The sequence below is a fragment of the Eubalaena glacialis genome, chromosome 2 (assembly GCF_028564815.1).
Source record: "Eubalaena glacialis isolate mEubGla1 chromosome 2, mEubGla1.1.hap2.+ XY, whole genome shotgun sequence".
NCBI lineage: Eukaryota > Metazoa > Chordata > Mammalia > Artiodactyla > Balaenidae > Eubalaena > Eubalaena glacialis.
The window spans coordinates 39,948,722-39,964,088 of NC_083717.1; the positions used below are offsets into that span (position 1 = coordinate 39,948,722).

Here is a 15,367-nt window from a genome sequence, read left to right on the forward strand (position 1 = left end):
TAAAATAGCATGAGGAATGTATGAGAATTCATTTCCTTTTTAGATGCAAGAATAGAAAACATCTGGCACAGGGGCCTCTACTCCCCTCAACTATATGTATTTGAAAATATTGTTCATTGATCTTGACTCTCTTTCTTCCTGAACCTTGGCCTCAAAGAATTAAGGTTCCAGAATTTTTGTAATAAGAGAGATTTAGGGCCAGCTGCCTACTTGGAATAAGGGTTAGGCTGTAGAATCAAAGCTGAATTATGTAAAGGAATGGAGGCAGAAATGATTGAAAACCCCAAATACCCCCTACCCAAAGACCCTTCTTGGTCTGCCCTGCCCCACTTCCCCAGAATTCTTCACAACACATTGCTCCAGGCAGCTAGCATCAATTTATTGGAGGCAGCTGTTTGTCATCTCTGGCTTAGAAAGTTCAAGTGCAACAATTGACATTTTCTATAACTTCCTAGAAGTTGGGTAGTGGACATAAGTTGATAACTTAAGTTTCTCTACTGAGCACCCTGTACAGAAGGAATCAGGAGGATGGGATCTCTCAGCATCTTTGACATAATGACACCTTAATAAGATACTGGAAATGACTCCAAACTTTTGGGTGCAGGCATATCCTTGGGTCAATACCCTGAGCCAGGTGCTGGCAAATGTGGGGTGACACCCATTCACCCAACCTTTTTCAGTGTGCTAGGACCACCTGTGTTTGTGCCCAAGTGAGATGTAGGGCTGAAGGATGAGACCTTTGGGAGGGCAGGATTCTGGTGAGAGACTTGGAGAGTGGTGGTCTTAATGATGTGTCCACACTTCTAGCTGAATATAGGGTGGAGGCAGGAGACCAAGGGTGGGAGCAGAGGTAGTCGGGATGCATATTTGTGGAAATGGGATGAGCCCAGTGGGAACATGTTTCAGGAGGGCAGCCCCAAGTTTAGAGGATTTAGGGGTTGAACTGGAAATAGCCAGGGTCCTGTCATAGAAAATGGTACCCAACATCAAGCCCCAAAGGCCAAGGTGACAAAGTAAATGGTAGAATAGGCAGCAAGATTATCCTTTGGAAGGGTTGGTCGCACGTTGGAATTAGATATGATGGATGGATGAAAGAAGGTGGTTCTGAATTAAGGCAGAAATGGCGAAGGTGCTTGTGTTTGCATCTCACTCAGAATAAAATATGAAGACATCACCATTGTCTGGGGTTCCTTAACCTTGACATTGTTGACATTTTTTTTTTTAAATAAATTTATTTATTTATTTATTTATTTATTTATTTATTGGCTGTGTTGGGTCTTCGTTTCTGTGCGAGGGCTTTCTCTAGTTGCGGCAAGTGGGGACCACTCTTCATCGTGGTGTGCGGGCCTTTCACTGTTGTGGCCTCTCTTGTTGCGGGGCAAAGGCTCCAGACGCGCAGGCTCAGTAGTTGTGGCTCACGGGCCTAGTTGCTCCGCGGCATGGGGGATCTTCCCAGACCAGGGCTCGGACCCGTGTCCCCTGCATTGGCAGGCAGATTCTCAACCACTGCGCCACCAGGGAAGCCCGACATTGTTGACATTTTTGACCAGATAATTTTTTTGTTGTGGGCGCTGTCCTGTGCATTATAGGATGTTTAGCAGCATCCCTGGCTTCTATCCACTAGATGCCTGTGGTCCTCTCCCCATTACCCACCTCCCACATTGTGACAACCACAAATGCTCCAGACACTGCCAAATGTCCTTGGGGGGCAAATTGCCCCCAGATGAGAACCACTGCATAGCCTGCCAAGCTATGGTACACAGTGCATATTCTAGGGTGTAGAGGAGACCTGCCAGTCCATACTGGGATGGGGGATCTGGAAGAAATGCAAGAGGCTTTTGGGCCTGGAAATTTACTAATTTAAAAGCTTAGGACAGGTTCCCTTAGATCAAATTGGGTTCCATCTTCCTGACTTAGAGGTTTTGTCTTCGTCTCCTATGCTCCCACTGTACATCACACATATTCCCAATAAAGCTCCTAATTTCTTGTATTGTCAATGTTTGTGTGCTTTTACCCCCATAAGACTTTAAGTCCCTCTAGGACAAGATTACACTCTTTTATCTTTGTGTTCCCAGAACCTAGCATGGTTCCTGGCATATAGAAGTTGCTTATTACATGTTTTCCAAATGCATGAATGAATGAATGAATTAGTGATTCAGGGATTGCTCCCTGGCCCTCCAGCACCACACATGGACAAGAGATGCAGATCCTGAATTACCGACACAGAGCAGATATCAGAACTGGAAAATGATGAGTCTTTCCCTTCTTCTGGAAAAACATAAGTCAGCCTAAGAATGAGGTTCCTGAGTCACTGAGGGGAAATGAACCCAGGGTGGGGACAAGCGGCCTAGCTCGGGTTTGGGAACAGGCCAGGGAGGTCAAGTCGGCAGGTCTGACACCCTGAGAGCAACCAAGCCCCAAGTCCCACTCCCCTCCGCGCGGTCCACAGCAGCTGTGCTGACCACTGCAGCCTCGGCTCCCCCATTGCCACCGCTGCTCCCCTAGCCCAGCGCTGGGAGCACATCCACCAGTTAATGGACCTCTTGAAGGGGGGCCGAGCCAGGAGCCATCAGCACAGCTCCCTACCCAACAGTCTACTGAAGCAGTGATTTCAATTAAAGGACCATTACCATGAAATCCTATCCAGCCCCAGATCCCATCGGCCAGCGGGAGGCCTTTCTTCTCCCTGTCCCAGGCCCTGCTGTGTGGTTACCGAGCGGCCCTCTCACTGGGGCCCACCGCCTTCGCTAAAACACAGCAGCTGCTGCTAATAAACAAACATATTGATCATACAGATATGGGATGTCAGGGACTTAATTCACGAATGAAGTGAGCTTTAAGAGTGCCCAGTGGGAGCTGGCTCCGTTTAAAGGGCCAGCAGCTACCTAAGTACCCTTGAGGTGGATTCCCAGACAGGCCAGAGAGGGAGCGTCTCCCTGACCTGTGTCCTGTGGTGCCCAGTTGGTGTGAAATGGAATCTTCTGCCCCATGGATACCACCTTACCTAGCCCTCTGCCCTTCTCCTCTGGGGCCCTCTTTGCAACCTGGAGATAGTCAGGTGAGGCTGCAGTGCTCTGAGAGTGCAAGCGCTGGGGCCAAGGCGGAGGAGGAGGAGAAGAGGGCTTGCCCAGGCTCCCCTGGCTTGGGTTCTTGGGGTCCTGCCCTGATGATGGTGATAATGGCCTCAGTCCTGATGACCAGTCTCCACCAGGACCTGCTGTCTCACTGGAACGTACGGTATGAGAGCCCTGGGAACCCTGATGAAGGGTCCACTTTGGGATACTGGAGTTCCTAGACATTCCTTAATGCAATCATTAAGTGAGGGGCTGGGGACCCAGGTTAAAGAAAATGTTGTCTTTGGCCCACAGGAAATTGATGGAGAAGCAAGCAAACAGGCGATTTGAATGCAATGTGGTAAGAGAAAGGGAGGAGCAACGTCTGGGTGGCTGTGGGGGCCGAGAGGCTCTTTGCCAGGGAAGCTTCCTGAAGCCAGTGGCTCTGAAGTCCAGATGAAATGGTTGCACAGCAGCGGTTGGCAGGGGAGGTGTGGTGGGCACAGCGGGTGCAGGGATGTGCCCTTCAGAGCAAAGGGGTGATGTTCTAAAGCAAGCCGGGAACACTGGGAAGCACACGTGGTGCGGTTCTGCTGGAGGATGAAGGATTAGGGTGGCTGGAGTGGAGGAGGGAGGGTGGTCGAGGCTGGAGAGGGGCAGGGGTCCAGACGTGGGGTCGTGTCTGCCGTGCTGAAAACTAGGCTGCAGTGAGAAAGCTCCTGAGTGGTTTGAGGCAGAGGGACAATGAGACGGCATTTGTGGATTAGAAAGATCACGGAAACCCTGTGGTACAGAAAGACCTGGAAGGTAGGGAGGTCATTAGTGGTGAGTGCACAAGCTCAAGGAGAGAGGGTGCAGGCCTGGACCCTGGCGGCCTGGTGGGGGGGAGAGGAAGAAGAGCTTTGAGGATAACAACAGTCAAGCGTTACCCCGCCAGTGATGGGTCTCATTAATTTCAAACTTGAGATCATTTTTTTAAAGGCCTGAGCTGAACTTTACTTGTGTTCAGAAATCTTTCTGCGGAGAGGGCCTAGGTCCCCATATCTATCAAACACGGTGAAAGCTGCTTGCAGAGGAAAACTTATAGCCTTAAATGCCTTCATTACTAATGAAGAAAGCCCCCTTCCCCCCAAAAGGGGTGGCATTAGGTAATCATCTCAAGAAATTAGAAAAGGAACAACTGAATAAACCCAAAGAAAATGAGAATAAAGATAAAAGCAAAGATTAATGAAATAAAAATGAAAGTATATTAGAAAGGATAAATAAAACCAAAAGTTTGTTCCTTGAAAAGTCTAGCAAAATAGATGAATCTGTTTTAAGAGCCTGTTTAAGGGAAGGGAGAGATATTGAGAGAAAACAGAGATGATATGAATTTAATTGCCTCAGCAAGAATGTGGAGAGGAAATTAGAAATACAGAAACTGAGATCCAAGAGCCTCCCGCACTGTTCCTGCACCAGTAATGGATACGGCAGCCCCAATCCACACTTAACCCTCCCTTCCCAGAAGCCCGAGGAGACCAGCGATATTTTATTAATGTGATTCTCCTTACCATCATATAAAATAATAGTGACTCACGTTTATTGAGCTTTTTTTTCTTCCTTTATGCCAGACACTACGTTAACTACTTTGTATGGATTTTATTTTAATCCTTCCAATAGCTGAACCAGGTGAATCTGTGCCTCGTTTGACACCCATTTTACGGATGAGAAAATCAGATTTAACATGACAGAATAATTTACCCCAAGCTCCTACATCTCTTGAGAGGTGGAGGCAGTCAGTTTCGGGCGGCCTGACTCTTGGGCTGGTGCCCTGACCCTGTTTAACTCACACCTCTCCCGTGCACGACACCGCCCCTGGGTGGGCACGTTTGGAGCTATTAAGGGCGTAGGAGCAGTATCTGGGTGCCCAGACGGAGATGCTCTGGGCCCTGGGTTCCAGTCATGGTTTTGTCACTTAGATGCTCAACTTTGGGGAGTTATTCAGACTTTCGGGAGCTCAGTTTACTTTTCTTTAAGGGAGTTGGACTGGGCCCCTATGACTTAGAAGTTATTTTATGTCTTTAAAAATGCTTCATATTCAGACCTCGTCACTCATTCAGACAAGCCTCGGCATTCAGTGTCAGTAGGAAGGTATGAATGTTCCAGAACTATGCATCTTACTCACCTTCCATCAGGGACACCCTGGCTGCCCTCTGAATAAACAGACCAGGACAAAAACTGCCACAGTAGGTAGTGCCAGGGGTGGCATATGTCAGTACTGCCCGTAGAACTGGCAGCCCGGGCTCCTGTCCCAACCCCCAACCCACTCTGGCCCTCCTCTGGCTGCACCCTTCCCCAAGGGCCAAGAGGGACACACCTACCAGAACCCATACTCTCTTCTTCACCTCGCTACCTGGATGCCCGGAGCCCACTTCCAGGGACTGTGTAGGCCTCTGGCCCTGGGCTGCTTCCCCAGAATGAACCTACTGGTATGTGCACCCCCCATTCCAGGGGGTGTCCAGGGGCACACGGGGCTGTGAACAGAGCCTGGCTTCACTGGTCTTAGACTCCACAGGCAGGAGGGGACCAGGCCCCTTGTGGTGTGAGAATGAATAGGAGTGGAAAGAAAAGGGGAGCCAGGGCAGGGGACCTCCATGTGAAGTCTTATCCTGACGTATGGTGCCCCAGATTTTGTTAATAGAGGAAAATTTAGTTGCGTGGTAAGCGTTAAGGCCCCACAAAAGACATATATAGGTGTGAATTGTAGGCAAAATGACAGGTCACATTGAGTTGAGTCAAGTCAACTTGACGATTAGGGGGCCAGGTAAGTTAACACTCTTACAAAAAGAGAATCCCTCAGAAGGGAGACAGACTGCCTACAAGACGGGATACCGGAGCTCAGGAAACAAACGTAGGGAAACCAAAACAACAGAACTCTGTCTTAGCTTTCTGATCTCAAAACCAGCTCATGCCTCTGGGCCCTGACTTGAAGCTGACCAGAGCAGTTCTCTGATGAGAATCTGGCCCTCCAAAGAGACGTGCCAGGGTGCATTCACATCTCCATATGGTCATCAGCAAATATTTATGGAGCCCGCCCCAGGTGTGAAGCACAGTGCCAGACCCAGTCCCTCCCAGAGTGGAAGTACAGCCTCATGGTGGATGCAGGTGCTGGTAGAAGAATCATGCAGATGATGTAGAACTGTGCTTGTGAGACACCCAGGGAGGGAAAGGGCCAGGGTGCCCCAAGGCAGCACAGCACAGGCCCTGACCCAGCCTGGAAATCGGGGCTTTCCCAAGGAAGTGGCGTTTGGAGGTGGGACAGTATGTGTGCAGCCTCTGGGGTGGGCAGCGGCCGGTCTGGCTAAAGGCAAGCTATGAAGGGGGAGAGAAGTACCTGGAAGGTAGGCAGGGGTCACAGGGGAAGAGGCAGCATCAGGAGAGCCTTCCAGATTCTAGTTCACTTAACCGATTGCAGGTGAGGCCATTTCCTGAGACAGAAGGACACTGGAAGCTGCGAAGTTCAGGGCTGGGGGTTTGGGAGAGATTGTGAGTTTGGTTTTGGACCTGTTGATTCTGAACTACTAAAAAAAAATTATTTTGAAATAATTTCAAACTTAAAGAAGAGCTGCAAGAACACAAGGAACTCCTGTCTCCCCTCCGCCCAGACTCTCCTAAATGTAGTTAGCATTTAATTGCATCTGTTCCATCACCTTTACTCCCTCAACAAAGACACTCTTCATTCCCATCATACAAGCTCCCTGGTCAGGAAATAAACCACAACCTGCATTCAAATGTCACCAACCCTCTCAACCAGGTCTTTTCCTTTCTGGCCCAAGATCCCATCCAGGGATACATGTAGCACTTGGCTGCCATGTCGTTTCTGTCCCCTTCAGTCTGGAGCATTCTCTCAGTGCTTCCCTGACTTTCATGGGCAGTTGGAAGCGTACAGGCCTTTCCTTCTGTAGGATGAACCTCAACCTGCCTTAGCGAGGCTTCCTCGTGACAAGACTCAGTTTTTTGTGTCAGGTTTATTGAGGTTTAATTTACATATAGTAACATTCATCCTTTTTAGTGCATGATTCCATGGGTTTTGACAAACACGTAACCCTCTGTAACCACCACCACAATAAATAAATAGAATATTTCCATCCACGGCTGCTTCATGGGCACATGACCTGTGTAGTTACATAAGGCTCTGTGCTTTGAAGGGCCTGTGCTTGGCTTAATGCTGTCCTGTCACCATCTTGAAATACTTAATAATTTTTTAACAAGGGGCCCTGCATTTTCATTTTGCACTGGGCCTTTCCAATTATGTAGCTGGTCCTGTCTCCCATCACCCCCAAAAGTTTCCTCCTGCCCCTTTCCAAGATCTTTGGCAACAATTGATCTGTGTTCTGTTCCTAGAGTTTTGTCTTTTCCAGGTGTCATTTAAACAGGATCATGCAGTGTGTTGTTGCCTTTTGAGTCTGGCTTTTTTCACTTAGCACAATGCATCTGAAATTCAGATCTGTTGTTTCATGGATCCGTGGTTGGTTCCTTTTTATTCCTAAGTACTATTCTGTGATATGGCTATATTGTAGTTTATTTATTCATTCACCAGTTGAAGGACGCTTGATTTGCTTCCAACATTTAGTAATTATGATTAAAGCCACAATAAGTGTTCACATACAGGTTTTTGTGTAAGCATACGTGTACATTTTTCTTGAGTAAATAATGATAATCAATAGAGTGAGATTGTGGGTTGAATGGTGAGTGTATGTTTAACTTTATGAGAAACTGCCAAGCTGTTTTCCCAAGGGGCTGCACCCTTTTGCATTCCCACCAGCAATGGATGAGAGGCCCAGCTGCTCCTCATTCTCACCAGCACCGGGTATTAGCCACATTTTTATTTTAGCCATTTCAGTAGCTGTATAGTGATTTTATTTTGCATTTCCCTCATGACTAACGTTGTTGGACATCTTTTCATGTGCTTGTTTGCCATCTGTATATCTTCTTAAAGTGTTTGTTCAAATCTTTTGTCCATTTAAAAATTGGGTTTGGGGGGCTTCCCTGGTGGTGCAGTGGTTAAGAATCCGCCTACCAATGCAGGGGACATGGGTTCGAGCCCTGGTCCGGGAAGATTCCACACGCCGTGGATCAACTAAGCCCGTGAGCCACAACTACTGAGCCCGTGTGCCACAACTACTGAAGCCCGCGTGCCTAGAGCACATGCTCTGCAACAAGAGAAGCCAATGCAACGAGAAGCCCACGCACCGCAATGAAGAGTAGCCCCCGCTCGCTGCAACTAGAGAAAGCCCGCGCAGCTATGAAGACCCAGTGCAGCCAAAAATAAATAAATAAATTTAAAGGAAAAAAAATTGGGTTTGGGGACTTCCCTGGTGGTGCAGTGGTTAAGAACCTGCCTGCCAATGCAGGGGACACGGGTTCGAGCCCTGGTCCGGGAAGATCCCACATGCCGCAGAGCAACTAAGCCTGTGTGCCATAACTACCAAGCCCACGTGCCACAACTACCAAAGCCTGCGTGCCTAGAGCCCGTGCTCCACAACAAGAAAAGCCACTGCAATGAGAAGCCCGCCCACCCCAACAAAGAGTAGCCCCCGCTCGCCGCAAATAGAGAAAGCCTGCGCGCAGCAATGAAGATCCAATGCAGCCAAAAATAAACAAACAAACAAGATAAAAATTGGGTTTGTTTTTTTATTATTAACCTTTCAGAGTTTCTGAATGTATATGCTGGATACATGTCCTTTATCAGATATGTGTAACAAATATACTTTGTCCTGATGCACTTTTGAGACACTCAAGTGGTTAGAGCTAATGAACAGAGGAAGGTTCTGGGCTGGTGATATGAAAATGTGACTTAACTGGTGTGTAAATTGAAATTGAAGACATGGGCCTGGGTCTGATTGCCAAGGAAGAAAGCAGAGAACGGAAAGAAGAGATAGCTTAAGACTGAGTGTTTAGGAATAACAAAATTAAACAGCCAATGGAATGGGATGAGCTAGAACAGGAGATTGAAAGAGAGGTGTCACAACTGTAGGAGAAACCCAGGAAAGAATGAAGCCACAGAAGAAGAGGAAGGAGTGTTTCAAGAAGAAAGGAATGTTCAAGAGTGCTGGACGCAGTTGAAAGATCAAATAAGATGAGGCCTGAAAATTAGCCTTAACAGATTTAGAACATGGTGGTCACTAATGACCTTAGCAAAGCTATTTATGTGGAGTCACAGAGCAAGGCCGGTATTCACACCACACCTAATGACACAGCCATGACACTTAATATTGGAATGATTAAGTATTGATTGGTGAATGGCTACCACCCCAGCCCACTGGCTGTTTCCCTGGCTCACCCTTGGACCTCCCCATGATCCAGTAGCAAAGTCAACCTCCCAGCCAGCAGGGGATCTCTAGGATTCTGCTAGAATCTCTAGGACTCTGCTAGAACTCTGGGAGCCCAGAGCAGGGCTCTGCTAGGGAAGATGATTCCTGTCTGCAATGTAATTGGGTGTCCTTCTCCCCAACCCCGCGTCTCATCCCCCTGAGACTCCATGCACCATTATTCATGTTTCAGACCCAAGAAAGTTGTATCTGGGGTGGCATCCCCGACCTTGTCCTTCCATCTGCCCAGCTGCACTGGGTCAGGATTGGGTCAGACAGCCATGTGCTACTTCCGGGACTTAGGACCTCACATCCTTACCTATTATTGTAGGGGCAATGAAAGTGGCAAATAGATTTTCGTTCATTTTGTTTCTCAAGGGGTAGACTATTTTTGTACTTCGGTATGTATTGATTCTGGGTTTGAGTAGTAAGTGTACTTTGAGATTTTTAGTTGAAATATAGTAAACAGTGCTAGAAATATAGATAAAATGGTAATGAATCAAGTTGATGTGTCTAATTGCGGCATACCATTAAGGAGAGTCTTAGCCCTCAGTCTTAAAAGTCTTTAACGCTACCTAGCTTCTTAATGAACTTACAGCATTGATGCGGATCATTTTTCAAAGTATTTTAGGGGTACTAGTTCAAGGACAATAGGCATGAAGCTATGATTTGACCCACAATCTCTGAACACTGTCCATAATACAAACCTGGTTGTGTTGATATTAGGGTTGTTTGATTTAGGCGTCCTGGGATTGCGTCTGCTTTTAGGTCTAAGGAAGGTACGGCTCGTGAGTGTAATACATCTTCAGAGGAGCTTAGTATTTGGATTGTTATCTCTATGTGTAATACTACTCGGTTGTCTACTTCTAGTAGTCGTAATTCCCCTGGTTTTAAGTCTGATGTTGGGATTATATAGGAGTCGAAACTTAAATCTTCGTAGTCAGTGTACTCATAGCTTCAATACCACTGGTGACCTACAGTTTTTACAGTAAGAGATGGGTTATTAATCTCATCCATCACATAGAGGATTCATAGTTATGGCAGGGCAATTAAAATCAAAATAATAGCTGGTAAAACCATCCAAATGGTCTCTACTTCATGTTCATCTGTTGTGCTGGCATGTGTTAGCTTAGTTGTTAACATTAGTGAGATAATATAAGGACCAGGGAACTAATTAAAAAGACAATTATTAGTGTGTGATCATGAAAGTGTAGTAATTCTTCCATGATGGGCGATGTTGTGTCTTGAAATCCTAGTTGGAAAGGATGTACCATAGAGGTATACAAGATTTTCCCCTGTGACTTAACTTTGACAAAGTTATATAATTTTTTACTAATATCTCATTTATAGAGAAAGACATAATGGTTATGGTGTTGGCCTGAAACCAGTAGAAGAGGGTTCGATTCCTTCCTTTCTTAGTCATTTTAGGTTAACGTAAGGAGGTTCTTCAAATGTGATATGGTGGAGGACATCCATTTAATCACTCTAAATTTGTGGTAGTTAATTCTACTGTTAGGACTTCTCGTTTGGATGCGAATGCCTCTCAGATAATGAAAATTATTAACATGACTGCTGTTAGTGAAATGAATGAGCCTATTGATGCAATAGTATTTCATGTCGTATAGGCATCTGGGTAGTCAGAGTATCGTCGAGGTATACCAGATAGACCTAAGAAATGTTCTGGGAAGAAGGTCATGTTGATGCCTACAAATATGATTACGAAGTGGATTTTTGCTCATGTTGAGTTGAGTGTATACCCTGAGAATAGTGGGAATCAGCGCACAAACCCTCCTATTATAGCGAAAACAGCCCCTATTGAGAGTACATAGTGAAAATGTGCAACTATGTAGTAGGTATCATGAAGAATGATGTCTAATGATGAGTTAGCTAGGACAATACCTAGCTAACCTAGGTATCTCACATCCCTTCCTTCAGACTCTCTTCAGACCCTCCAAACACGGCAGTCCACCTTTGCCCACCCCTCACAAGTGATTTCTCTCCGCCTTATGAAGTACTGCCCCCACTTCAATAACTGACGGTTAGTAACTCTTCCAGGGTTGACTTGCCAAATCCTCCCAGGAAGTTTTTCCGCCACCTCTTTCACTAGAAAGAGAGGAAAATGCAAGCTTAATTCTCAGTGGAGCCTCTTTTTACAGAAAATATTTGCTTCATCCCAAGGGGAAGGCCAAGTTCCCTTTTTTGAATGAATTTTCTGTCGACTTCCATGTAGCTCTTTGCTCACACTGACTTACAAATTCCCAAGGTTTCCTTCCCTCTCTGCTCGCTTTCCCCATCAAGCAAAGGAAGGAGCTGTACCAGATAGTACAGAAGGCCTCCTCCGGCTCTGACTTACAGAGACTTTGTCCTTTGTGGTTTGCATCCACCCTGAGCCAAGGACACCCAGGCACTGCCATTGTCATCGTCCACCTGCAAAAGCCGCCTACACGGGATACCATCAAGGGAGGCCACCGTGGTCTTGTGGTGCTTCAGTTGCAAGGTTACAAAGTATGGATAATGGCAAATAATGCCTCCTCATCGTTTTTAACCTTTCTGAAGAATGCCTCTGTGCATAAGCCAGAGGTTTTTATTTAAAATCAATTGTGCTTATTGTGCTCTTTGGAAAAATAAATGAGACGCTGGGAAGAAAGAAGTGGGATCCAGGGCTTATTAACACAAAGAGGTTGGAGTGGAGTGTGGTTACATGGGCCTGCCTAGCCCAGACTGCTATTGTCCTGGAGGACAGGGTTCACAGCTGAAAACCCCAAGTGGTTGCTATGGGAGAAGAGAGCTTCTCACGCCACAAAAATGTACCAGACATATGTGGGCAAAGCAGCTGTCTTCTATTAGCCTCAGGCGCCCTGAGAGCCTCCATCCCTATCCTAGGGAGAATGGGGCCTTCGTCTCACGCAAGGACTTTTAAGTCACAAAGATCAGATATCCAATCCAAGTTCAGCCATTTACTAGCTCTGTGGCCTTGAGGGGGCCACTTGACGTCTCTTCTGTACAATGGAGGGAGCGACACCCAGTGCGTGGAGTTCAGAAGATCATGGGAAACTCGGAAACACTGAGCCAATGGCTTGTAGGGGCCCGTGGCTGTGAAAACCCCACATAGGCTCATTCCCAGGGTAACATGTGGATTGCTGGGGCTGGTAACCTGAGAGAACCAAGGCAAGATCTGTGGGTACAAGAGGGGCTGTAATTTTAGCTCAGACCCTAATCAGTTCTGCAGCTGCCTTGGGCAACTATGGCATTCCAGTGACAGCACTTGGCATAGTGGAAATGCCACCATGCCTGGCTCCGAGGTATCTGTGCTCGGTTCTCTGTAGAGCCACAACACACACACACACGCCACACCATCTGCCCACGTCCCCGTCTCACCACTCAGGACCTCCTACTGCTTTTCCAAACCCACTTCCACATCTTAAAGGAGAAAGGAAGGGAACTCTTTCTATCACTTTTGCAGGGGGAAACCATGAAGAGGGTGGTTGGTATTAGACTCTGTACTGGGGCTTGTTCATTTTTACTAGTTACATCACTATACATAAGATAACACCCTTCTAATGCATGGCACAGAGCAGGCTCTCCAAGAGGCCAGCTAGCTTTTCCTTCTTTTTTTTTTTTTTGGCCCCTACAGATCTTGATATGAGTAGGGCTGGTCATTTGCCAACCTAGGCCTCAATGATGGCAAAGAGCTCTTACTAGAGAGCCCACATCCTCAGTTTTGTCCCAATGATCTGCATTTATCTGTTCTGCTCTTTTCTAGGGCTCTCATTGTAACCTAAGTCCTATTGGGACCAAAGGCAGAAGGGGGGAGCGAGGGAGAAGGATGCAAGAAGGATAACTGTTTTTTCTTGCTCATCAGAGATTATTCATGAGGTTTGATCCATTGGGCTTAGGGGTCATTTTCATCCCCTGCCTGGTAAGAGGGGTGCGAGTGAGGGCGGAGTTGGGATGGGGAGCAGATGCTTGGAGGATGAGACTCTGGCAGGGAGACCTCAGACCAGAGGCAGTGTCGAAGGTTCTAATTGTTCTGGGGACCAAGGCCTTCTTCTGAGGCTCTCTTCAGTAACATGGACAACTTCTCAGTGCTCTGTCATTGCACCCTGTGAGGATGACACCCCCTGGAGTTGTGCAGCACGGAAGCCCTGATGCTCATCGTTCCTCAAACTCCAGCTGCAGTAGGCATCACTCTGTAAGTCTGCCATTTCTGCCTGCTGTATGGTTAAGCTTTATGCCAGGAATGGCCTTTCAAAACTCATATCAACACTTGCTACCTAATATTTATACCATTCTGGACCCCAAATTCATTCAAGAAGCAATTTCACATACCTAAAAGACATTCATGCTCAACTTTACCCAGATAAAGACTGGTTGGGGTAGACACTGTTGGTTGCCTAACTATCAGAACTCTCTGCATCCCAAATCCTTCTTTGTCGGTAGAGCTAGACTTCTACTATAAGTGTTAATGTCACATACTCACGTTCCCAGGCTCCTTTGCATCAAGAATATCGATAGCGGGATCTAATCTTTGCCAAAGGAAACTAAGAGGAAAAGTGCCAGAAGGTTTCTGAGAAATGTTTTCCTCCCTGATGAAAAGAAGAAGGAGAAAATGTGTGTTTTTCTTTCTATGAACATGGTTGTGTAAGGATGTGATGCCTGGAACCACAGCAGTCATCTTGAGACCATGAGGAGATAAGCCTGAAGAAAATTGACGATAATGGAAGAGTAGAAGGAAAGAAAGAACCTTGCTCTTTGATGACATTGTTAAACCAGTAGTTAGACCTTTGAACTTCCATACTTCTGTAATTTGTTAGGTTAGGTAATTAAGTGCCTTTCTTGGTTAATCTTTGTTGAGTGTTCTGCCACATGCATCCAAAAGCATCGTAACTGCTATATATTCATCTTCCCATCTATCACTATGAGTGTGTGGAGCTGTGTGGTGGGGGGAAAGGAGTACTGGGTCAGGAATCTAGGTATTAGTTCCAGATTTTCTACTACCTTCTTGTGGCAAGTCAGGGATTGGTAGGAAATAGCTTAGAGGGTCAGGCTAGACCCCTATTTTTGATCGAACTGGAGTGAATTCAAGAACCAGACATCAGGGCACAAGGTCATTCCCAGTGTGCTGAGCAAAGAGGGTACAGCATTACCCTCTTGAAGCTTTCGGGGAACTACTCTGACCCCATGCCCACCTAGAAGATGACATTCAAATTCTAGACACCTCTAAAAGTCCTTCTTATAGTGGAGTGGAGCTCTGAATAGGCTATGTGGCTGGCTCTTCTTGGCTCAGGGACTGGCCAGAATGAGCCTGCAGTTGGCAGGGTTTAGAACCCACACAGGACATAGAGGAAGTCTGAAAAGGCTTAGCTGGGGTGTGGTCTGAGACCATTGGCTAAATTCTGATCTTTGCTTTTTAAATTTTTCATGCTGTCCCTGCCCTCCATCGAGCTGGCCATGAAAAAGTTGTCTATGTTATACTTTGTCGGCTGAAGCTCAAATTACCCTTTGAGAAAACATCCACGCCTAGAGCAGGAGCTCTCCCTGCAAAGCCAGGACCCTTAAAATTACATCTGCCAAATGGAGAACACCTTTTGGAATCACAGAGCATTAGAGCTGGGGATGCTGAGGCCCAAATAGGAATAGATGATTTTCTAAGGCTACCATCTGGTTAGTGGAAAAACCTGCCTTGGGTCAACATCCTGGACTCGAAGTTTAGTGTAACCTCCATGACACTAAATAATACATGGATCCATTTCTTGGGTGCCGAGAACAGCTGAAAAAACGGACATGAGGAAGTGTGCTCATGAAAGCTGGGACTGAGGGCAGACATTTATCTAAGTATCTTACCGCCTTGGGATTTTTATTATCTTCCAAGACTTGGGCTCAAGTCACTGGGAGAAAGATGATATCAGAGCTTGAAAGTTCCCAGATATCCACATAAGAGGCCCTCAGATTTTGCTGGGGGCA

General features: G+C 46.6%; 1 long non-coding RNA gene and 1 pseudogene across 1 annotated transcript in view; one reads left to right on the forward strand and one right to left on the reverse strand.

Annotated features, from left to right (window-relative positions):
- The window catches only part of LOC133084967 (uncharacterized), a 43,296-nt gene that overhangs the window by 26,733 nt on the left and 1,196 nt on the right, over positions 1-15,367 (forward strand). The window lies entirely within an intron of this gene.
- On the reverse strand, positions 10,014-10,677 carry LOC133084020 (cytochrome c oxidase subunit 2-like; annotated as a pseudogene).